Source organism: Bos indicus, chromosome 13, assembly GCF_029378745.1.
Source record: "Bos indicus isolate NIAB-ARS_2022 breed Sahiwal x Tharparkar chromosome 13, NIAB-ARS_B.indTharparkar_mat_pri_1.0, whole genome shotgun sequence".
NCBI classification, from domain to species: domain Eukaryota; kingdom Metazoa; phylum Chordata; class Mammalia; order Artiodactyla; family Bovidae; genus Bos; species Bos indicus.
The window spans coordinates 35733771-35758789 of NC_091772.1; positions in this window are offsets into that span (position 1 = coordinate 35733771).

A 25019-nucleotide genomic window follows, 5' to 3' on the forward strand; every position below is an offset into this window, starting at 1 on the left:
CACAGTCCAACTCTCACATCCATACACGACTACTGGAAAAACCATAGCCTTCAGTAGATGGACCTTTGTTGGCAAAGTAATGTCTCTGCTTTTCAATATGCTATCTAGGTTGGTCATAACTTTCCTTATATTACAAACAATCAAATTTAAATCAATATGCTATACTTAGGTTTTACCCTTTATTGCTGAGTTAATCTAGTCTTCAATGTAGAAGTTAGTTTATCTAATATCTTTTCATTTTCATTTCTCAAGCCATGCCATGATAAAGATACTCTTGTAAGTGCTGCCCCAAAGACTCAGCTCCATTTTGACCACTAACCCAACAAATATTTCCTGAGTGCCTATTAATATAATGTTTCAGCAGGTATTCTGCTCAGTACTGGGAAGAAAACTGTGAACAAGACTGTAGTTCCTGCTTTCGGAGAGACTGCTTGCATTCTAGAGTGGGAAACAATTAAAGGGACAAAATAAATACAGGCTCTGATCTGTCATGAAGAAAAAAATATAGAATTGAGGGGGGACTAATTAAGATTCTGGGCTTCCCTGGTGGCCCAGATTGTAAAGAATCTGCCTGTGATTCTCGAGAGTTGGGTTCAATACCAGGATTTGGAAGATCCCTTGGAGAAGAGAATGGCAGCCCTCTCCAGTATTCTTGCCTGGAGAAATCCATGGACAGAGGGCTCTGGCCTTGGGCTGTAGTCCATGGGGTTGCAAAGAGTTGGACACAACTAAGCGATTAACACTTTTCTTTTCTTTTCTTTTTTTTTTCAGTTAAGATTTCACAAGCAGTAAATGCCTCTGTTATGGGAGACACTCAAGGCAAATCCCTACAAGAGATCCAGCAAAGCTCCCTTGTCCAACCAAGCCCGGGTCTGATATATATCTCAAGCAATTGGCTTCAAATAGAGTTGCCTTAATCCAGCAAGGATTTAGCTATTATTTCAACTTTTTGCACACACACCCACAGAACTTTTAAATACACATGATTCTCTGTGAAGTCATGAAATGGTGTTCCTCCGAGATGATATTTTATAATGCGAGACAAATGTCAGTGAGAGCCCAGGGCTGCTGAAGTTCAGATCTTTCCAAAAAGCCATTTCTGGAAAACATAAATCACCCATTCACTTTCATGATGGATGTTAACGTGGCAAAGGTCCATTCTTTACCTCACGCTCAATAATTCTTAGCCGCGTCTTCACCGCCCTTAGGTTTTCTGTAACTCCGGGCAGGTTTCAGAGACTCTGGAAAGCGCCCTAAATCACAGGGATACTCCTTCCATGCTTAGAAATGATTTGTCAGGGACTTCCCCCCAGGTGGACAGGCCGTGGGAGCAGGGATCTCCCAGCTCCCTGTGGCTCTGAGAAAGAAGCCAGAAAGAAATCCCCCCGAAGCGGTTTTCCTGAATTGGATTCTATCTGATAGACTCGCTGGGTTGGGGAGGGGGTGTCCTCAGATTACAGATAAGACTGCAGAGCTGAATCTGACAAGCAGGGGTTTCCAAGAGCTCTCCAAGGGCTCTGCTGTGAGACAAGGCAGCTATTTGTCCATCCAGACAGTGAGTGAAGGAAAGAGCCAATAAAAATTATATTACTAGGGCGTCTTCTTGTCTTCTTTCATTGCTATTAGTGCATTTATTCCATGGAAATTGTTACCTTTGGGGTGATTATGCACACACCCTGACATAATGATGGCCACACCTACCCATGAAATATTATCCCTTTGTATGTGTACTCTGAAAAGACCAGCCAAGTCTGTGGAAGGTCTTTGCGTATGAAGAAGCCGATATCTTTGGGAATTTTAAAATTATTTGACTTTTCCATGGAGAGAAGAGAAACTTGTCTTCTGTGCTTTGACGTCGTATAAAACGAAAAGATACAGCTAATTTTGTTACCATATTAGATTATCCGGGGATTGTTTATTTTCCATTGCCTCTCCAGACAAGTCAAAAAGAATCTGGAATCCTGGTTTGCATTGAGTGTGTCCGTTTTCAATTTCTAAACTCCCCACAGCCTATGAATGATGTCTTTGCAGAGTGCACGGGAAGTGGTCAGTGGATTTTGCCCTAAATGGACTTACAACATTCCAAACAAGGATTGCAATCTTTCCCAGGGCTGTTCTTCTTATTCAGTGTTTGTGACATCATCAAAGACCTGGGCTTGTGACTGGATTCTCAGCTCACTGGCCCCAAAACGATACCAACCCCAGTTCTTATAACACACGTAGAGTTAAGTTTTAATGAGCTTGTCCTAGTGCCATATCTAAGCCTGGAATCAAGTTTGACATTCAAAACAAAGTTTAAGTCACCACAACCCCCTATAGCATGACTAAGACCATTAAAAGTTGCACCAGGATTTCTGTCGCCACAAAGGGCAGACAAGTTCTCTAGATCTCATTTTTTCAGACAATATACTGGTAGCATGGTAACTGGAACATGGTTTATTTGGCCAGAGGTGGTGAAGGACTGAGTCATATCTTCAGCAAAAAAAAAAAGAAAAAGAAACAACCCTCAGGAAAGGCTGGTTCAAGGAACCTGACACTTGACAACCTTTCAACTCTGGGGTCATGTCTGCTGAGACCTCAGAGGCAAATGGGGGCATGAACAGATCCACATCTCCAGTGATGTTGAAACACCGCAGGGCTACATGGTAGCAGGATTTAATCAAAGCCGGGATTACCCCTTGAGGAACTAGAGGGAGCCCGAGGCTTTAAAGCTGAGAAATGTGTTTCTCTTTTTCCCTGGTTCTTAGCAACCTCATCTGTACATTCTAGATGATAAAAAATGTCTGCCCTACAAAGGAGTTGGAGTCATAAGATCAGATTTTCCCTGTTATTAGATCCTCTCCTCCCTCTCCCCTTTGCTCCTTCCTTCTTCCCTTCGTTCCTTCTTTCCATCCCCATCACCATTTGGAGAACAGTGTTTTGGAAATAGATTCTTTTAAAGCATCTTCTAAGGCTAGAAAGCAGATGAATTCTTTAGAAAATGTTATTAAATAACACATCTGTATTACATATATGCATATATTTATAACAGGTATGAATAACTTTGCTAACAGTTTTTCATTTCCCCTTCCTGACGTTTCTGCCATGTGGATATTATAATCATCACATTTTACGATGAGAAAACTGAGGTTCAAACAAGTGCATCCACTTGCCAGAAGTCTTACCTGGGGTCACTGCTGGATCTGGGACTTGAAGCCAGGCTCATCTCATTTTCAACGTTATATCCTCTCTAGAGGGCTTCCCTGGTAGCTTAGCTGGTAAAGAATCCACCTGCAATGCAGGAGGCCACAGTTCAATCCCTGGGTCAGGAAGATCCCTAGAGAAGGGATAGGCTACCCATTCCAGTATTCTTGGGTTTCCCTGGTAGCTCAGATGGTAGAGAACCCACCTTCAATACGGGAGGCTGAGGTTTGATCCCTGGGTTAGAAAGATTCTCTGGAGGAGGGCATGGCAACCCACTCTAGTATCCTTGCCTGGAGAATTCCCATGGACAGAGAAGCCTGGCAGGCTACAGTCCATGAGGTTGCAAAGAGTCAGACATGACTGAGCAACTAAGCACAGTATAGCATCCTCCTTAGAGGCCCAAATTCCAACTAGAGGCAGTAGACTGTGTATTCTCATCAAAATCTAAAAGAGAAGGAAAGTCAGATGGCACAGGTCAGTGGTTGCCACAGGTACCTGCATCTAAGAGAAACATGAAGTGAAGTGTTAGTCCCTCAGTTCTGTCCGACTCTTTGTGACCCCATGGACTCCAGCCCACCAGGCTCCTCTGTCCATGGGATTTTCCAGGCAAGAATAAAGGAGAGGGTTGCTGCTCCCTTCTCCAGGGGATCTTCCCAACCCAGTGATCAAACCCGGGTCTCCTGCATTGCAGGCAGATTCTTTACCATCTAAGACACCAGGGAAGCCCTGGGTACCTGCTGAATGAAGAGTCTGGAGAGTCTGACTCAGCAGTTCTAAGGCAGTGCCTGGGGATCTGCATGTTGGCAAACACCCCAGAGGGTTTAAGTGGTCCAAGGTTCACAACCAGGGAAATGGAATTGGAGTCTGTCTGTTGAAGTTTCCCTTCATCTTGCCTCCATGACACAAAACCTGGACCCACCAGGTAACAACTTGCTCCCTGGGAATGATGCTGAGCTGAGCAAAGACAGGAGCCCGGGAGCTGAGTTCTCTAAATGTCTGAGCACTCGTGCATCACGGGTACCGCTGAAGCCACGGGGCCACCTCTGTGCCCCTGCAGGCATCTTGTTCAGGGCACAACCACTATGCAGAGCTGTAAGTATCTACTCACCCACCATCAGCATCAGTAACTGAGGACCAACTGAAGAGTATAACCAGGTTCAGTCTATCTTCAACTTTCGTCTTTTCTTTTTTTCCTAGAAAATGTTGGGGGAGATGTTGATTCACTCACTTGAACTCCCAAAGCTCTGGCTGAGAACAAGGCTCTCATCGATTTCAGAAAATCTGGAACCTTACTGACTTCACCTCTGAATCCAAGATATCAAGGGACCTTTCTGGAGAGGGCTTCAGCTGATTTACCTACAATCAACTGACAGCCCAGACCATTCTCTCAGACAGAATCTGTTTTAAATCTCAAGTGCAGACTTCCCTGGTGGTCCAGCAGAGACGTATCTGCCTGCCAATGCAGTGGACATGGGTTTGCTTCATGGTCCGGGAAGATTCCACATGCTACGGGACAACTAAGTCTGCACCACAAGTCCTAAGCCTGCGTGCCTAGTCTGTGCTCCACACCAAGAGGAGCCACTGCAATGAGAAGCCCACGCACCACGACTACAGAGAAGCCCCTGCATGCAATAACTAGAGAAAGCCCTCGCACAGCAATGAAGACCCAGCACAGCCATAAATAAAGAAATCTTTTAAAAATTAAAAATAAATCTCAGGTGTTTTCTGGAGGAGGAGCTGAACTCAGGCTGTGAGGACAGTGGTCCTCCAAATGTGGCCACATCAGGATCCCTTGGGTGCCCTTTCAAACAGACACTGCAGAGTCAGACTCAGTAGGTCTGGAGTGGAGCCCAGGAACCCACATTTTTCACAGTTTCCCAGATGAGGCTGATGCCACTGGTTGGAGCACAGAACTCTGAGAACCACTGCCTTGGGCATTGATTCTGCACCAAAGTCAAGGCTCTAAAATTTCACAGCTGTAAGGAAATATAACTTCTTTGCCTCAGTTCCACCCTAGGGAGAAAGGGATTACCCCAGATGCTGACTGCAGCCTTGAAATGAAAAAACACTTGCTTCTCAGAAGAAAAGCTATGACAAACCAAGACAGCATATTATAAAGCAGAGACATTACTTTGCCAACAAAGATCCATCTAGTCAAAGCTATGGTTTTTCCAGTAGTCAGGTATGGATATGAGAATTGGACTATAAAGAAAACTGAGTGGCGAAGAATTGATGCTTTTGAACTATGGTGCTGGGGAAGACTCTCGAGAGTCCCTTGGACTGCAAGGAGATCCAACCAGTCCACCCTAAAGGAAATCAGTCCTGACTATTCATTGGAAGGACTATTGCTGAAGCTGAAGAAGCTCCAATGCTTCAGCCAGCTGATGTGAAAACTGACTCGTTTGAAAAGACCCTGATGCTGGGAAAGATTGAAGACAGGAAAAGGTGACAGCAGAGGATGAGATGGTTGGATGGCATCACCAACCTGATGAAAATGAGTTTGAGCAAATGAGTTTGAGCAAGCTCCAGGAGTTAGTGATGGACAGTGAAGCCTGGCATGCTGCAGTCCATGGAGTCACAAAGAGTCAGATATGACTGAGGGGACTAAACTGAACTGAACTGAGTTCACTTCTGTTAACCACGTTTCTACAAAAAGTTGTTGAAGGATCTACCTTATTGTTCCTAAGAGTGCTCAGATGAGAATGTTTTCAGACAATAAAAATTGGAATAAGTAAAGGGATTTCAGTTCCTAAAGGACCTTATTCATGTCACATGTTGTCCGTCACTGCAGAGATTCCAAAGACACATCAGAGATTTGTCTACATTCTGTATCTTGTTGGCAGAACAACCGTGGAAGAATTCCTTCTTTTTTAAATTGAAGTATAGTTGTTTTATAATACTGTGTTAGCATCAGGTATAAAAGTGATTCAGATATATATATATATATATAGATATGGTCTGCCAGGTGGTGCTAGTAGTAAAGAACCTGTCTGCCAATGCAGGAGACGTAGGAGACACAGGTTCAATCCCTGGATTGGGAAGATCCCCTGGAAGAGGGCACAGCAACCCACACCAGTATTCTTTCCTGGAGAATCCCATGGACAGAGGAGCCTGATGGGCTACAGTCCATAGGATTGCACGGAATCGTACACAACTGAAGCAACTTAGCACACAGCACACACCAGACCATATGGGCTGAGAGTAAGCAGAGATGAATTCAAAAGTGAAAACCAGAGCCTTCACTGGAAGAGGAGAAATGGAGAGGAAAGTGCAAGAAATATTTATAGCAACAGTAAAAGAATAACACTGGATGATGAAAAAGGATACAGAGATGGGGAAAGTTCAACAAAGACTGCACTTGAGGAACCCCAAACACCCTGGACTAGCAGGCTTCCATTCCTCTAGTATTATTGTGAGCCGAAAGATTTAGGCTTTGGTAAATGTGAGTTATTTTTGTCCTAAAATTTCAGTGCTGGAGAGAGGTTAAGTAGGTGAGATGTGAAGGTCACATTTCATGGCCTTACCTTTATAGGATCAGGATCAGTTAGGCAGACTTCCTCCTGCCTTCCCTATCTTATGCAGTGAGATAGCTGTCTTTGTTTCCATAATATTTTCTCAAGGAAGATCAAATTTATGTTAGACTTCCTTGGTTACAGCTCCGGTCATGAGATCCTCCCACTTACTTAGCCTGTGACCTTAATTAAGTCATTTAAACTTTCCTGGGCCTCATATTGCTTTCCTGTAAAATGAAGAAGTTGGTTAAGTGATCTGAAAGTCTCCTGCTAAGAAAATAAATGTAGTGGGAATCCCAGCTTCAGCCTAAATTGCCTTCACTCTGGGGATTCAGACGTGACTAGCCATGTCTGGGAAACCAGGAAAACCAGCCCTGGAGAATTCTAAGTGAAGAGGGAGCCGGATAGAATCAAACAGAGTCTGTGCCTCTATCACCTGGACTTCTCTCAGAACCCAGCATCCAGTGATGCATCTGAGAATCCTTTGTAAACACAAAGAGCTGTGAACAAAAGAGATGTCTCACTAAATTGCTTTAAAAACGTATCACTCAGAACGGGGAGGGCGTCTTTCCTCTTTCCCACTCTGATGCACCATGAGCTTGGGACACTGGAAGCTCTAGAACGTCTGCTCCAACTAAACACATAAATGGACACACAAAAATCCCTCTCGCTGAAAACTTGCAAGTGACATAGAAGGAGAAATGTTGTATAACATCCCTTATATGTGGAATCTAAAAAGAAATGATACAAATGAACTTACAAAACAGAAAGTGACTCACAGACTTAGAGAAGGAGCTTATGCCTGGGGAAAGGGATAGTTAGGCAGTTTGGGATGGATACATACACACCGCTGTGTTTAAAACGGATAACCAACAAGGACCTGCTGTGTAGCACAGGGAGCTCTGCTCAATGTCACGTGGCAGCTTGGATGGGATGGGAGTTAGGGGGAGAATGGATACATGCATACATATGGCTGAGTCCCTTTGCTGTTCACCTAAAACTATCACCATTGTTAACAGGTTATACTTCAATATACAATAAAAATTTTTTTAAGTTTATTTAAAAAAATTTTTTTAAGGAAAACTTGCAAGCAGTCTCAGTCAACAAACTTTTCAAAAAATCTTAGGCTGAGAATGTTTAGCTAAATATAATGGGTTGAAAAATACACATTTAACTCTGTTCCTTCCCAAATCACCACTTAAATAACAGAAGGGAATTTTCTTAAAGGCCCTCAGGGGAAAAATAATGGAAGAAAAGATGATAGCAACTGGATTTTGCAAGCCAAAAAGTAAAAGAATGAATGATAACCGATTTAGAGGATCAAAGAACCCTGAACCCTGAGCTCCTTCAGAGGAAATACAAAAATAACTATCTTTGCACCAAAAAGGCCCCAAGAACTAAGATATCAATGGTAGCAGGTACCTCTGGAAATGGGATGAAGGTGAGACTGAATGCTTTTTGCTTGCCATTTGCTTGTATCCCATGGATACACAATTTATTTAATATTACTTATTCAATAGTTTAACACTGTACAGTTAGGGATTGCTTTTTCTTTATCTTTCTTTTTTTTTTTTTTTTTGAGGTTACAAATACTATATGGGATGTTCTGGCACATAAAAATTCTTCCTGATTCTCTAATTATTTCCTTAGGATAAAATGCTGGGAGTGTTCTTACATCAAAGACTGTAAGCACATTTAAGGCTTTGATGTGTGTGTGTGTGTGTGTGTGTGTGTGTGTGTGTGTGTGTGTATGTGTATGGTCACTTGTGGCCAACTCTTTGTGACACCCTGGAGCCAGGATGGCCCTCTGTCCATGGGGTTTTCCAGGCAAGAATCCTGCAGTGGATTGCCATTTCCTTCTGCAGGGGATCTTCCTAGCCCAGGGATCAAACCCCTGTCAACTGAGTCTCCTGCACTGGTAGGCAGATTCTTTACCATCGAGCCACCTGGGAAGCTCTAAGGCTTTACTGAAGTGAAGTGAAATGAAAGTCGTTCAGTCATGTCTGACTCTTTGTGACCCCATGGACTATACAGTCCATGGAATTCTCCAGGCCAGAATACTGGAGTGGGTAGCCTATCTCTTCTCCAGTGGATCTTCCCGACCCAGGCATCAAACTGGGTCTCCTGCATTGCAAGAGGATTCTTTACCAACTGAGCTATTTATTGCTGCTGCTGCTAAGTCGCGTCAGTTGTGTCTGACTCTGTGCGACCCCATAGACGGCAACCCACCAGGCTCCTCCGTCCCTAGGATTCTCCAGGCAAGAACACTAGAATAGGTTGCCATTTCTTTTCTTTCTCCAATGCATGAAAGTGAAAAGTGAAAGTGAAGTCGCTCAGTCTTAGGCACCACCAAATGCCCTAGAGAAAGTCTGCACATATAACAGACACACCCCCACTTCCTTACACGGATGCCAACACCAGGGGCCATAATCCTTTTCAGGCTTTGACATGCTGATACATAAAAATGGCACCACTCTCTCATCTGTATTCCATTGACTGATAAGATTCAAAGCATGAAATATATGTTTTTCATGTTTCTGTCATTTTTTGAGAATTGCTTTGCAAACCCTTAGCCCATTTGTTCCTTGGGTTATCTTTCCTTTGCTATTTTTTATTAACTCTTCAAGTTAAAAAAAAAAAAAAACTTTTGCTTCTATGGAAAAAGATATTATTTTTCCATTTGTCTCTGAAGTTCCTTCTAACTCAAAGAAGTTACATATCTCTTTTACTCAACATGGTAAAATTCATTCTCATTTTGTTTAGGTGGAAATAACAACATTGACCAGGAGAAGAAACATTTTGTGGATGAGAAGGCAGCCTGCGCTTTCTGGAATCTGGAGTGGGGTCGTGCGTCAGAGATTTAAAGGGAAGACATGAATGTACACTTGGTCCACCTCTGTGGGAGATAGAAAAGATATCCGAACGTGTAGAATTGGGGAAGGTCAAGAGGAGAAAAGAGAGAGAGGTAAGAAGGATGCCAGACAGCCATGAACAACCTTACAAAAACTTTTATAATTACCCGGCAAGAAAACTAGAACAATGAGTTAAAATGTAGGGTCTCAAGGGAAAAAAAAAATTAGGATCGTTTTCTTAATTAAAAAAAAAATTGACTGATACACAAGCAGTGTCTTTAAGATATTTTTCAAAGAGATCTTCCTCCCTCTGGGGACCCTCTGCATTACTTGGTCAGTTTACACATTTATGCAAATACCCCCAAGGCAGAAACAGACACGAGCAGGCCCTCTACACTTCCTCCCTTGTGTCAGGTAGCTGATCCACAGAATATGTTTGGACCTACCCATTTCAGCAACCCTGAAGGAGTTGTTTTGTTTTGTTATGTTTTTTTAAACTTCCAATTTTACCAAGAAAACCCCAAAAATAGCTTAGAAGAACTGAACCATATACAGAATGAACTATGTACCATTTACTAAGTAACCACAGATAATATAAAGGCGTAGCAAGACCAGGCTCATTAACTATTAACTCTGCAAGAGGAGGATGGAGAAGCCTGGCCATGTTCCTTTCTTATGTCAACATCCCAGTGTTTTCACTCGTGGCTCTGCCCTCTGTCCACACCAGTCCATTCCCTCCACTGATATGAATCCCCATCATAATATTCCTCCCTTAAATTTCAGATGGTTTGTTAATTACATGGAGTTCATAGTTCTAGGCTAAAATTAAGTCTTAAATCTAACATATTTAGATTCAGTATCATTTGGCTAATATTCTTTCCATTTGCCACTCAAATGCTGAAATTCTAGAGATCTTCTTTATTTAAAAGCAAATGTATTCTGCCTCCTAAAATAAAGCAACATTTTCTGTACTAAATAAATATTTTATTAATAATTTAATATTGACATATAATATAATGATGGGTTTCCCTGGTAGCTCAGTTGGTAAAGAATCCACCTGCTATTCAGGAGACTCCAGTTTGATTCCTGGGTCAGGAAGATCCACTGGAAAAGGGATAGGTTACCCACTCTAGTATTCTTGGGCTTCCCTTGTGGCTCAGCTGGTAAAGAATCCACCTGCAGTGTGGGAGACCTGAGTTTGATCCCTGGGTTGGAAAGGCCCCCTGGAGAAGGGAAAGGCTACTCACTCCAGTATTCTGGCCTAGAGAATTCCATAGATTGTACAGTCCATTGAATTGCAAGGAGTTGAACATGACTGAGCGGCTTTCACTATATTAAAGTATGATATTTAAAGATATTTTCTATTTTATATAAAATAGTATGTATTATATATTAAAATAGTATTGGTTAATGTAATAATATATCATATAATATTAATAATATTTTATTTTCTAAAATAAATTAATAGAGTAAGTAGATTCATGTCACCACAATTCAGCTTATAGTCATGAGTGAATGTGGGGGACATATTTGCTCTATATAGAATGAATACATTGTGACCTGGACTCCAGCCGAAGTCAGATGTAAATCCAGAGTGAAGGATTATGGAAAACCCAAGGTAGGGCAGATTTTAATCCACTTTTACCTTTTTTTATGATCCTTGTGTGTTTGTGGGTGTGTGTGCTTAGCTGCTCAGTCATGGTTGACTCTTTGCTACATTTTGGACTGTAGCCCGCCAGGGTCCTCTGTCCATGGGATTCTCCAGGCAAGAATATTGAAGCGAGTTGTCATTTCTTTTTCCAGGAGATCTCCTCAATCCAGAGAGCAAATTCATGTTTCCTGTGTCTCCTGCATTGGAGGCAGATTCTTTACCTGCTGATCCATCTTTGATTTGTTGTTAACTTTGAAGTCTCTACTCTTGGCTCCCTTCCAATATGCATCCTAGGAGTTGTTTCTCAATAACAGAACCTCATTTTGCCCACCCTCCTGCAAAAGTGGTTGAGTCCTTCAGAAAGGCAGGAGTCTTCCTCAGCCTCCAAGGGTGAAGTTGACTAATCTCAGTGAATAAAGTTGTTCTCAACCTTCTTGACACTGAAGTCCTTCCAAACAATGAGACCAGAGGGGATGTCTGCTGAAGGGCATCTGTCAAAGGACTTCAACAAGACCCTGTTGCAGTGCTTGTGATTCTCACACTAGGGGGCCATGGCAATCATGGGCTCCCAGCCCAGGGAGGCATCTGGTCCTTGTTGACAGTGTTGAGACATACAGACTTTGAGTTTTGTGAGAGAAATGGCCTTATAATTTTAGATACGTTTCACTGGGCTTCCTGTTGCTTTCAGCTGCAAGTATTCTGCTACAATTCATGTTTAATTTTACACACTGTCAGTGGGGGGACTCCTCATCTATTTTATATGTTCAATTGTGACAGAAAAAAATTATTCAAATGTATCCTAGAACACAATGAGGTTTTCCAGTAATCTAATTAACAACAGGGACTTCCCAGGTGGCTCAGTGGTTAAGAACCCACCTGCCAATGCAGGAGACAGAATGGCAACTCACTTCAGTATTCTTGCCTGGAGAATCCCAAGGACAGAGGAGCCTGGCAGGCTACAGTCCATGGGGTCGCAGAAAGTCAGACATAACTTGGCAACTAAACAACAATTAACAACAAAAAACACATTGTTGGTTACTGCCTCTTCCTATCAGACATGCACTTAATTTCAGAAGAGGGAAATTTCTTCTCTTTCACATATGGGGTCCAAAAGTCACATGTTAGTTTTACTTTTTAACTGTGAGGTTGTTAGCACATTGTGGCTCTGCATTGCTAGAGTGACCTCATTCAGTTGATGAAAAACTATTGTCAAAATATTAGTAACATCTGATATACTCATCATATATTTAACAGCTATTCCATAAATGAGGCTTCTTTATTGGCCAAAGGGATGTTTCATGTGGAATTTACACTATCCCTTTTCTGTGAACAACCAATTGGCCCTCCACATTAGTAATTGGGTTGATCCATAACAGTGGCTCAGATGGTAAAGAATCTGCCTGCAAGGCAGGAGACCCCAGTTTGATCCCTGGATTGGAAAGATTCCCCTGGAAAAGGGAATGGCTACCCACTCCAGGATTCTTTCCTGGAGAATCCCATGGACAGAGGAGCCTGTCTCGGGACTGCAAAGAGTCAAACACGACTGAGTGACTAACACACCTTCACCTTCATATGAAACTGTCATTTTTTTAGGTTAAAAATATTCAAATATCTTCAGTTTCATGTGATTCATTAAATCATCAGCCTATAAAACTTGAACTTACCTTCTCTCTGTATCATTACAAATCACTTTGAAAAATCTTAAGTACAAAGACCATCCCTTAATAAAATTGATTATTTCTATACTATTAATGAACAGTTTTCAACATGTTCAGATATATCAACAAATGACCAGTTAAGCTTGTTGCATTAACTTTTATCAAAGCCAATATTTCTGTGATTTTTTTTCAATAGTATGTTAGGGTTGCCAATATAAAAGCTCCATTTTCTACTTAAATTTGGTATGTTTTAAAAGTACTATAAACTTCAATAAAGTTCAAGAGACTTCCTATTACATATGCCAGGTGCTTTACAATGTAATAATTTTCTCACATTTGCCTGACCAATCATGTCATGAGTAAAATATAATAATATCCCCAATCTTCATTATCTCAGTCTCAGGCTTTGAATAAATTCATCAAGAGTGTTTCTTACTATTTCTTAGCTTCTTTGAACTGTATTTTGAGAAGGGTGTTCATTATCTTTTCATTAGAGGCTGAACCAAGTTTAATAATTCTTCCCCAGGTGTAGGTATCGCCTAAACTTGGGGTCATGCAATTTACATCCTGCTTCAGGAGCAGTTAAATAATCAGACTTCAGTTTGGCAAAAAGATCTTAGAGCTGTGTTCCAGTAGACAGTAAGCTCTGCGCAGTTAGTGACTGGGGCAATTTTGTTTTACCCAGGGGGCACAACCCCAGGCAATGGCCCATTTGGCTGAGAAACTCAGATTCTTTGCAAACCTTTCAGGATGTGTGTTTTACGCCTTCACAGACCTGAGAGCCATCAGACTCCCACTGGAACAGCAGGGTCCACCTGTTTCAGAAACAGCCTGACTCTGAGCATCTTCTCGTGACCTGGACACTCTGTCAGACCCTTCCTTGGTCCCAGCCAACTGCGTTTAGGGAAGGGAGCCCCGTTTCGATTTTCTGAGTGGTTCTCCTGTTGTCTGGTCTTGCACCTCAAGCTTCTATGCACCTCCTATAGGTCTTCTGGTTCCTGTCTGTCAGGCCTGGGTCACCCTGTATACTCTGCCATTTGACATGTGTGCGCCTACCTGGCTTCATATCCACTATAAGCTCAGCCTCACATAGACTCACGGTGAAACATAGAGGTGTCCGATGATAACTAACAGCACCTGATATTACACTCTCTAGTTTATGAAGCACTTATCATATACATACATACATACATTACACACACACACTTACACACATACATTCACTGCCCCCTAGAATCCTAGAGTCTGAAGCATGTTCCAGGGTCTATTCTGCTGGAGTACAGATGTGTAATAGGTTTGAGATCACTTGGAAACAATTCCTTTATAGACACCATCTTAAAACCTGAATCAGTAGCTCTATAGGCTGTAAGACTCAGTTTCCCCAGCCACTCCAGGTGGTATGAATGAACGGCCAGGCTTAGAAATTACAGACACAATCTACCTTCATCTCTGAAGAAGGGTTAGCTGGCTTCCAAGGAAGTATCACATAAGTAAGAAAATCTCCCCGTTTTGAAAAGTCATGGCCATTCTGAGTGGAGTCTCTCTCATTGTTGGCTTGGTTGCCCTGCCTTGAACCAAAGTCAAATGTGGGCTGTCAGATTATACCTAGAATCCAAGTAAATAGTCATAAGATTCAACCATAGGACATTTCACTCCTCTTGTGTCTACCTCAACGTCTCCACATCTCAACAAATGTCAGTGGTCCTTCTTCTGGAGAAAAATTACATTTTTCTCATTTGAGGAAATTCTACTACTATAATTGATCAAAGGACAATGAGTCCATAACTTTATTATTTATTTCCAGCAGGAGGACTCGTTATGGTTGCTGCTGCTGCTGCTGCTGCTGCTAAGTCGCTTCAGTTGTGTCCGACTCTGCGACCCCAGAGATGGCAGCCCACCAGGCTCCGCCGTCCCTGGGATTCTCTAGGCAAGATCACTGGAGTGGGTTGCCATTTCCTTCTCCAATGCATAAAAGTGAAAAGTGAAAGCGAAGTTGCTCAGTTGTGCCCGACTCTTAGCGACCCCACGGACTGCAGCCTACCAGGCTCCTCCATCCATGGGATTTTCCAGGCAAGAGTACTGGAGTGGGGTGCCATTGCCTTCTCCATCTTTATGGTTAGAAAGGAAAAAAATAAAATGTTTTTGAGGCTCACCATTTTTGATCCTTCTTCTTTTTCTGCCTCAAGACTCAGTGTGTTGGAGACATCACTTGCTTCATTCACAAAATGGAGGGATCATCATTTTTCACCAAAGCCCAGACCCAGCTGACTTCACTGGAAGGAAGAGCTCCATTGAGGATGTTTTAATCGCATTCCAAAGCCATTCTATGGGAAGGCTTGTCAGGACAGCTGAGCATCATGTGATTCTGGGATCACAGTGGGGCAGGAAACGTGCCCTGTGTGTTCATATACAAGCAGACTTCTCATAGCCAAGGCACTAAGGTCAGGCCAATCCTTTCCAGGTACCATGGGGTTTCTAACACGTTTACTTATATAGACATAAATTTATGCATAATGTAACTATATAGTTAAATAATAAACTTATATATAACTTATGCATGCATGCTAAGTCACTTCAGTTGTGTCCAACTCTTTGCAACCCTATGGACTGTAGCCCGTCAGGCTTCTCTGTCTATGGGATTCTGCAGGTGAGAATACTGGAGTAAGTCACCATGCCCTCCTCCAGGGGATTTTCCTGACCCAGGAATCAAACCTGCATCTCCTGTACTGCTAGCAGATTCTTTACCCACTGAACTACCTGGGAAGTCCCCATTATACCTAATTTAAATATAAATGTATACACAGTATATAAATGCATATATTAAAGAAGGATAAAGTGGAAAAAGGAACAGTGGACAAGGCATTTTTCATGTCTCCCCAGGACAGTTGGAGATGGTGTGCTCCCAGGCCTCCCATTCTGAGCCTCTCTTCTCCTGTCCCAATGAAACCTGAAAAAGGAGAATTGTCATCCTCCACCTTCATGACTCCAGCAGTGACCTGGCTGTTAGAAGCTACACCAGACAAACCTGTTCCCACTCAGTGACTTCCATATGGGAGGGCAGAGTCTATGTGAAACCAAACGTGATCACGGGAGCCACCTGGGTTGGGTTGGGCAGGAGGGAGTCTCACCTTGTTAGGCACCCTCTCGAGAAATGACATGATGGAAAACAGAGGACTCGTGTCCCTAAAGGGGAGAGGAGAGAGGTTTAGGGAGCCAAGAAATCTTCTGATCCCCAGAGCCCAGGGCAGCCCCCCAACGTGGGTGAAACTAATGAGAAAGAGGTTTGTCAACTGACACAGGAAGTTGGCATGGTTCGGAGCCCTTCATGGCAATTTCTGAAGCATCTGGCCCTGAGCCTTTGCATTTCCTGTGCCGGTTGGAATCAGGAAGGGCAAGGAGTTCCAAAAGCAAAAGAAAAGTTCTAAGTAGGTCACTCTGTGTACCGGACCTTGAGTAATTCTGACTGCTGACTGGTGCCAGAGCCCGCACCATTCTGCATTCTATCTGAATCGGGGCAGATTCAGTGAAATGATGGCAGGAATCCATCCACAACAGACGGAGAGAGGCATCGTCCAGGGGCTCTGCTTGGCCGTCTACACTAGCCAACAAGGTGGGATCACAAGTGGCTCAGTGACCAGATTTCCAATCTGATTCCCAGTAACTGTAGACCTGCTTTTTACTTTAGCTGAGAGTATAAATACAGCTCAGACTACTTCCTGAGTCATTTTCCCTGTCTCCTCCCACAGCAGGAGTGATGTACCAGCTCTAATTAAACCAGTTATAAATTAGGGGGCGGCAGAGAATGAGATGGTTCAACAGCATCACCGCCTCAATGGATGTGAATTTGAGCAACCTCCGGGAGATAGAGGAGGACAAGGGAGCCTGGCGTTCTGCAGTCTATGGGGTCGAAAAGAGTCGGACACGACTGAGCGACTGAACAACTACAAGATAGGGTGCATGATTGGGATAGGATGCAGGTGCTGTGGCTTGTTTTCCAGAGAAGAGAAACACACACTTCTTCCGATCACAGTTAGTACCCCTTCTATTTAATTCCTCCCTTTATCTCACATGCTGAAAGTGTTAGCCTCTCAGTTGTGTCTGACTCTTTGCAACACCATGGACTGTAGCCTGCCAGGCTCCTCTGTACATGGGATTCTCCAGACAAGAATACTGGAGTGGGTTGCCATTCCCTTCTACAGGAGATCTTCCCAACCCAGGGATTGAACCCAGGTCTCCTGCACTGCAGGCAGACTCTTTACCATCTGAGCCACCAGGGAAGCCCATCTCACATACTATAAGTGACTATAATTCAACCTTCAGATTTATATAACTCTTTAGGATTTCAATCCATCCAACCATTCCACCATAATTGGCTCCTTCCTAAACTCCTGGCACTGTTCCTCTCAAGGGAGCGATTGAGCAGAAGTAGCTTCGAAGAGGCAGAGCCATGGCCTTGGGGAGTGACAGGTAGAGATCAAGATGGACATGAAGTGGGGAATCATGCCAGGCAGCCTCCAGAGTCATCGTTTGGCTACATTTTACTGGACTCGTTCATACTGAACATCAGACATAATGACATTCGAATGTTCATACAAAAATAAATCCAAAAACAAATAAACATGAGCTCAGAATTATTAGCCAGTTTGGACACTGCATGCCTTGTTGCCCTTACATGACAAAATAGAAACTTGACCATGGTTCAAAGTTGAAGAGCCTTTGGAGACTTTTGGGTAAAAATATCTTTATATTATCCAAAAAGCATGTATTTTATATTTACTATTAAACCATCTTCATTCTGTCCCTGCATGACATCATTAATCCTCATGGAGAGTATAACAGATATAAATATTTCACAAGGAATTGACATGCTTGCTTTGGGAGCACCCAGAGGCCAGACAAGTCGTGAGCCCAGCATAAACCACGTATTCAAGTGCATGTGGGAAGGAATGAACACATCCATTCCCATCGTATCTGAAATTTGTAAATTACCCAAAACAACAAAATGCTTTTGATGCTAAAGGTCCTTGTACATAGACATTTATTTCCTATACATAAAATATGAATTTTATGGGTGAAAGAGGAGAGTGAAAAAGCTGGCTTAAAACTCAACATTCAAAAAACAAAGATCATGGCATCCGGTTCCGTCACTTCATGGCAAATAGATGGGAAAAAAGTGGAAACAGTGACAGATTTTCTTTTCTTGGGCTCCAAAATCACTGCAGATGGTGACTGCAGCTACAAAATTAAAAGATGTTTGCTCCTTGGAAGGAAAGCTATGACAAACATAGACAGTGTATTAAAAAGCAGAAACATCACTTTGCTGACAAAGATCCATCTAGTCAAAGCTACGGTTTTTCCAGTAGTCATATACGGATGTGAGTTGGACCATAAAGAAGGTTGAGCACTGAAGAATTGATGATTTCCAACTGTGATGCTAGAGAAGACTCTTGAGAGTTCCTTGGACAGCAAGGAAATCAAACCAGTCAGTCCTAAATTAAATATTCAGAAAATTAACCCTGAATATTCATTGGAAGGACTGATGCTGAAGCAGAAACTCCAATACTTTGGCCACCTGATGTGAAGAGCCAGTTCATTGGAAAAGATCCTGATGCTGCGAAAGATTGAGAGCAGGAGAAGAAGGGGGCAACAGAGGCTGAGATGGCTAGATCGTTAGATGATGCTATTTAACCATCCATTGAGTGGGTGAATCCATCTTATCAACCAACTCAATGGATAAGAGTTTGAGCAAACTCCAGGAGATGGTGAAGGACAAGGAAGCATGGCATGCTGCAGTTCATGAGGTCACAAAGAGTCAGACAAAACTCAACAACTGAACAACAACAAAAATGTGCAGCTACTTTAAAATATTACTTGTTTTCACTGTTCAAAGAAAATATAGTATTTGCCAATAAGTGGCGGCTGCAAGTGCACAAACTGGCTTTTCAATAAAAATTCTTACCTTGTCCATTTTCTAAACATTTAGGAGTCTTAGTTATTTGTTTTGGAGGGTGTCTCAAATGCAGTTGGAGTGAAGCCAAGGAATAACAAAGCAGAGAGAGACAGAGGCAGGGGCGTGAAGGGGAGCAAGTCAGCTCAGTTAAGATGAAAAGACATGCCTGACACAGCTCTGGCTTAAGGTAAATTCTCTCATTATTTCTCCTGGTTTCTCCCCTCTGGTTTCTCAGCCACCCTGCAGTTGCCATCACTTTAGCCCCCAAGGGTTCTGAAAGAAGAGGGCCAGACCCCAGATGGATGTCCTTGGTGATATTAACCAGAGTCCAGCCACCCTGCTTCTCTGCTGGTGTCAGAATGTCTCAAGGTCACTGCAAGAAATATGCCAAGGAAATGATGCTACTGAAAACATCACAGTTTCTCAGTGAGGCTCCTCACTAGCTACTCCATCTCAGATTTCAGCATGCCTCACCCTCCTGTGTGTCAGAGCCTTCTTTCCTACTTTATTTGTGTCCTGTGGAACCTGCCAGTGATGTACTTACTCACCTTGTTTACAGTATGGCCTCCCCACTAGCAGAGAAGCTCATGAGGGCAGGGACTCTTGGGAATCTCTTTAATTCACTTCTGTATCACCAGTGCTTAGTCCATTAGTAAATATTTGTTGCATGAATAAATCCATATCTGACTTGGTCATTGTTTAACAGGTTAGGTCCTCCTAAAGAATGCTTTTGGGTGAAGGGATGAGCTGCTGCTTTGGAGGGATTTGATGCAGGACCACCCTGCAAGACCCTCCCCACCCCTATCCCAAACAAAACTTTTTGAATTGAACTGTGGCTGCTCTTTCAGGAAAACTCATTTCCAAGTCTTAAGGACCAAGCCACCTAGCAGAAAAGGAACAGGACTTTTTCTGCTGTATCCTAAGCAAATCAGGCAAGTAGTCTGGCCAAAAGATGATAGTAAGAATTGTTAGTTTGTGTTTTAAGATACTTTACCATTTGAGAAGATTAATAAGAAAATGAAGAAATGGCACTCTCCAGTCCATGAAACTGTGATCTGTCATGAACTTTGACAAAGCATTATAAAGCTTCCCAATATTGTTTGCTTGCTTAAAGTTCATTTTTCTTTATCTGTAAAAGCAAAAGCGATTAGACAAAGAAAATTCACATTGAGTATAGAAAAGCTAGGAACTGTGGGAAAATATGAGGGAAAAAGCAAAAATCACCCATAGTATTGAATTTAAAAAAGAAGGACTTTACATGCTGGTGTATTAACATTTAATCAAGTGTGTGTGTTGGAGAAGGGAATGGCAACCCACTCCAGTATTCTTGCCTGGAGAATCCCAGGGACGGGGGAGCCTGATGGGCTGCCGTCTATGGGGTCACACAGAGTCGGATATCACTGAAGTGACTTAGCAGCAGCAGCAGCAAGTGTGTGTGTGATTAACATGTTATAGCAAATATACGGTTTTTACATTTTCATTTGATGTCAGATTATATCATGAAAAATCTAGTCATTACCATTTTTGATGACAAAATTGGGCAAGCATAAAAAATGTAAGTGCAAGATGAGTGTAAATTGGCTCAGACTTTCTCTAAGGTAAGCCACAAACCTGTGTATAGTATTTGACTTAATAATTTAACTTTGAAGATTTATTTTAAGAAGATGATTAGGCAGGGAGACAAATGTATGCATACATATAGATATGAATGTTCATTGAAGCTTTATTTATAATGAAGATTTAGGAATAAACTAAAACAAATTATGATGCTCCCATACAATGGAATACTATTAAAAATAACACAATGAATCGCTGTTTAATCTGTAACCTGCTCTTTACCATGTTCCCACTCCTGATCCCCCACCTGCTCTCCTAGTTTTCCATAGCGCTAACCCCTCAAACATACTTTCCTATTTACTTAGTCATTATGTTCACTGTTTATTGTCTGTGGTGATCTGCTAGCATGTAAGCTCAGAAAGCACACTAATAAATGTCATTCTTCCTTGAAGAATCTCAAATGCCCAGAAAATCTAGTTGGCATTCAACAAATATTTCTTGCCAGATAACACCCTGGAACTGGAATTTCTAGGTAATGACGTATAAACCTGTTCAAAACTTTTAGGATATCCTTGTGGCTCAGCTGGTAAAGAATCTGCCTGCAATGCGGGAGACCTGGGTTCAATCCCTGGGTTGGGAAGATCCCCTGGAGAAGGGAAAGGCTACCCACTCCAGTATTCTGGCCTGGAGAACGCCACGGGCTATACAGTCCATGGGGTCACAAAGAGTCAGACACGTCTGAGCAACTTTCACTTTCATTAAAAATGTAGAGACATACATATTGTTGTTGTTTTAGTTGCTCAGTCGTGTCCGACTCTTGGCGACCCCATGGACGGTAGCCCCCACTTTGTCCATGGGATTTTCCAGGCAAGAATACTGCAGTGGGTTGCCATTCTGTTTCTCCAGGGGATCTTCCTGACCCAGGGATTGAACCCACATCTCCTGCCTTGGCAGGTGGGTTTTTTTTTATCTACTGAGCCACCAGGGAAACCCCACATATACATGTATGTATCTATCTATCTTTATATTTCACACTCTAAAAGTGACTTTTTAAACACTAATGACAGAAAGCCTATCATCAATAATATTCTTCTTTATAGGATTTCCACTAAAGTGCCATGCGTCCATTCTGTTGAGACTTACAAAGAAAGTGTTTTCTTTCCATGATCTCCTCTTTACTGTAATAGCTTAAGACTGTTTTTTTTTTTTAAATGGCTTCTAGAATTTTTCTTCATGATACATAGTTCTACAACCTATCCTAAAAGTCATAATAAAAAGTTATTTGCAACTGACTTTTCTGCTGTCATTTCATATCTATTATATTTTAAGGAATAATGACAAAGAAGCATTGCATTGTACAAGCCAAATAATACCCGCCAGGAAGACTGGTTTGCAGATGATAACATTGTATATTTGTCAAAGTATGTCACTCGATTCCTTATCATTCATGATAAAAAATATCCTGCTTCTATGAGAATTTAGACAGTCCCCCATCCAGTGGAGAAGGCTCTCTCATGAGACATGAATGACAGACCAGGAATGGCTCTCATGATGAAACCTCCAGGCCAGAGCTAGGAGGCCAGGTCAAAAAGCCAGGGTTCAGTGACCACCAGGGTTCAATTTCCATAGAGCTGAGACTGGAGAAAGCAAAAGTTTCAAGGACTCTGGAGGGAGAAGCAGGCCAGTGACTTGGAGAGTTCCAACCTGAAAATCATGCAAAGCCCTAATCCCACTACTGTTGAGGACAGATTCTGAGTTAGGCTCCCTACTCCCCTAGTGCCGGGAGCTCTCTGAACTTGAACATTTACATGCAGAGATCCATTAGGGGTACTGAACACCTGCGCCATCATTCAGAGTCAAGGTTTGGAGGCTGCAAGAGCTTACCCCAAATGCTAGGGTTTTCTAGAGTCTTCTTTTTTTAATTAATTTATTTTAATTGGAGGATAATTACTTTACAATACTGTGATGATTTTTTCTATACATCAATATGAATCAGCCTGAAGTATACATGTGTGCCCTGCATCCTGAAGAGAGTCTTCTTGAGGCCACCTCAATTAGGGTCCATGACAAGAAGAAACAACAGTATAGTTAATATTTATAGAGTTTTTAATTTAATTTGTATCTTACATTAGAGCACAGTTAATTTCTAATGTGTTAGTTTCAGGTGTACTGCAAAGTGATTTGGTTATACATATATGTATATCTATTCTTTTTCAGATTCTTTTCTCATATACTATTACTACAGAATAGTGAATAGAGTTCCCTGTGCTACACAGTAGGTCCTTCTTGAGTATCTATTTTGTATTAAGATAAAAGCTTTTTTTTCCCTTGTTTCATGTCAGTTCAAATAACAAAGCATTTCAATATCAAATATGATGTTTTTAAAAATAATTTTAAAACTATCTAGAATAATCTGTGACACACTATAGAAACAGTAAACCCCCAGCAATGCAATTGCTAAGTTTTAAAATAAAACAGTCATGCTTCACTTAAAAAAAAAAAAAAAAAAAAAAAACCAGATGTAAGCTTTTTGTATTAACAAGCAGAGCTTTTAACACTAAGAAAAGGACAGTGAAACAAACACAAGTGAAAATGACAGGGTCCCTGAAAATATTCATGAACCTCATTTTGTAATGTCCATTGTAGCCTTTACTCCAGAATCTAAAGAGGGAAAAATAAAAATAAAGAATGTGAGAAAGAAAAAAAAAAAAGATATAATAGGCCCTATACCAGGGGATTTGCCAAAACAGTCTCACTTAATAATTAACAACAGAGTCCTGTGAGTCAGCCATTATGATTTCCCTCTATTTAAAGTTGAGGAAAATGATACAGTTTAATTTATTGGAAGTAACACAGCTAATAAATGGTGCAGAGGGACTTTGAGGGACTCTACTATTCAGTGAAGCCAAGTTACTATGGGAAACCCAGAGGCGACGATCAGAATTCACTCTTCATTCAAAAAGGCTGAGAACAAGAGTCCACCTTCTACCATAATATGAGTAAGCAATTTACATTTTATATACTTGCCTTTAAAGCTCTGTCTTTCCATTTTTTCAAACAGTCCTGAAATTTCAATGAAACTAAGAAACGTTTAAAGTCAATTGGCCCCTATCTTTGGAGTTCTGTTATAGGCAAAGTGGTTTCATCATTGTCACTTGTTAAGTCGTTATCTTTTATACCTTAAAAAGAAAAGATTCTTTTTCAAATGTAGCATGGCTTCTCACATTCTGCTCAGCCAAAATGTAATGTTATTCGACTAGTTGTTAGTGAACTGAAAGAGTTCTGAAAAGAAAAGAACTGAAATCCACATATGTACGCCAATAGAGTAGAGCTCTCAGCATCATTCCCAGTGTTGCTTGAGAGCAGGGATTCTACTCTCCACGGTCAGAGCCCCATCAGAGAAACACAGCCACGCAGATAAGCCATCCTGTGCTGCAATGACTCCTGAAGTCAGTGAAACTGGTGCTCCCACACTCTGGCACCGGTGTGAAAGGAAAAACCTGACCTAGATTATCATGAAATTATTCTTGATGCTGCTCACATGCCTTTTTGAGCCAAACAGTGTGGCTAACAAAGAAGGTTTGTTCAGTGGGGACCCAATGCCATCAGTCTGGTTTCAGAACAGTTTTTAGCTGTAGGTTGAGAGTGGTGGATGGGGAATGACTTACTTAGAGGAAAACCTTATCAGGGGCCAAAGAATGAAGTAGTGGATGCCACCTGCAGCCGTCCACCATTTTCTGGATGGTCTGAACACTCCCGACACAATTTGAGACTTAGTTGTCTCATAATATACTTATTTATCTTGAGTGTTTTTTTGTTTTTTGTTTTGTTTTGTTTTGTTTTGCAGTGCATATTGCTGTAACACTGAGGGCCTCTGATGATGGAGTATTTCAAGGCCAGGTATAAGAACATGGTTTTGTTCTTGCTGAAAAAAAAAAAAAAAAATCCCAAACTGAGCTTAGCTGGTTGTTTTTTCTATCCTCTGGTGTCTTCTTCTTTTATAATTTTATTTACTTGTTTATTTTTGGTTCTGCTGAGTCTTCATTGCTGGGCTGTGTTTTCTTTAGTTACAATAAGTGGGGGCTACTCTCTAGTTGTGGTGTGAGGCTTCTCAGTTTTGTGGTTTCTCTTGTGGAGTACAGGCTCCAGGGGCTCTGTACTTGCAGCTCCCAGGCTCTAGAGCACAGACTCAGCAGAGCCTACATGTAGTTGCTCCAGAGCGGGTAGGTTCTTCCCAGATCAAGGATCGAACTTGTGTCTCCTGCATTAGCAGGCAGATTCTTTACCACTGAGCCACCAGGGAAGCCCCCATCTGGTATCTTATTTACCTTCATAGCAATAGATCTCCTCCTCCTCCCACCCCTACCCCATTGCTAAAAAAAGAAAGTGGGGGTTGTCTCACCAACTGGTTCCACATTCTAAATCCTCCTAGAAGTTCTCATAGGCAGTTATATTTGGATACACAGTTCTAGAAACTGTCTGAGGGCCCTCTGTTAGAAGAGTATTCAAACATTTCTGCAAAGCCACTCTTCTGCTATCATGTCCCTGTGCCACTCACCTCCTTGTCCACTTACCCAGCTACCACAAAGAAAGCTGTTCCATCTGTCTCTGCCTTCCCCTGTTCCCATCACTGTCCTGCTCACTTGAAAGCCTACA